We start from the raw sequence: 1,406 nt of genomic DNA on the forward strand, positions 1-1,406 counted from the left end.
TCCCACATCCGGGTTCAACCGTCCCCGAGTTCCACCCGTGTTCATCCATTTCCTATTTATTGGGCGCTGACTCTGTGTCAGATATTATGTGAGGCACCGGCAGCAGAGATCTGTGCCTGGGGCTAACGATTTCTGGTCATTCTCTTTTAAAAGTAGGTTTGACTGGGATAGACATCATATTAAGCATGGATGCCTTGGTGTGAATTGATTTATGAGATCCCTCAAGTTCACCGAGCCCGGAAGGGGTGGAGTTGAGATCCCCACCCAGGCAGTCTGGCTCCACGTATTCCAGAAGTGTCACCCAACCACGTCATCATTTGGGGAGAATATACATGAACAGCAACGATCCTGTCATTCCCCAAACATGCTTGGAATTAACCTCTTGGAATCTGATGAGAAATTGAAGGACTCAGGGGACTTCCCTGGCCATCCGGTGGTTAAGACTCTGTGCTTCCAGTGCAGGGGGCTCAGGTTCAATCCCTGGTTGGGGAACAAAGATCCTGCATGCTGTGTAGTGAGGCCAAAAAAAAAAAAAAGAAAGAAAGAAAGAAAGAAAGAAAGAAATTGAGGTACTCAGAATCTAATTCCAGCTCTAATAGTAAGCAGCTATTATAATTGAATCACTTCAATTCTCCAGTCCCTGTTTTCTCATTAGTAAAACGAGGAGATCAGACCTTCCAGCTCTAACTATCTGTGGTCCTACCTCAACCACAGCATCTCCTTTTGTTATAAGCTTGACTTCTGTGCTCTTCTCTGTAAAATGGGGAGATGTAGACTTCCTTGGCCTATCTTGCTGGGTCGTTGGGCAGATGACATGAGATAAAAGTTGTGAAGTCATTGAAAATGATAAAGCACGAACTGGGTGTAGGTTATAGTCTAGTGACTATATGTCCTCCAATTCTCAGGCCACTGCTACTTTCTCTAGCCTGAATCTCACTTTGAAGTTCAATGAATAAAAATGTACGGAGCATCAACGCTGGGCCTACACTGTTCCAGGCTCTGGAAAAGGAGCAGGCACATGGATCCAGCGCTCAAGGAGATTAACTTACATTCAAGTGAGAGGTGGACACAAAGACGAGACAGCGGAACACACACGTTCATCTAAGACGAGAGAAGCACTGCCAAGGAAGCCAGCTAAAGGCTGAGCCGAAGAGGAAAAGCTCACCCTGGAGAGCTTGATCCATTGGAGGAAGGGCTGTCTAATCTGAGATCTGAAAGCTGCTACCAGAGGTAGAATCGTAACTCCCCGCAAGATACGTCAAAGGCCTAATCCCTAGTACCTGTGAATGTGACCTTATTTGGAAATAGTGTTGTGGCAGAAACAGTTAGTTAAGATGAGGTCATACTGGAGTAGGGTGGGCCCTCACACGGTATGACCGGTGTCCTTAGAAAAAGAGACGAATGCA

The sequence above is a fragment of the Phocoena phocoena genome, chromosome 1, assembly GCF_963924675.1.
Source record: "Phocoena phocoena chromosome 1, mPhoPho1.1, whole genome shotgun sequence".
Classification (NCBI taxonomy): domain Eukaryota; kingdom Metazoa; phylum Chordata; class Mammalia; order Artiodactyla; family Phocoenidae; genus Phocoena; species Phocoena phocoena.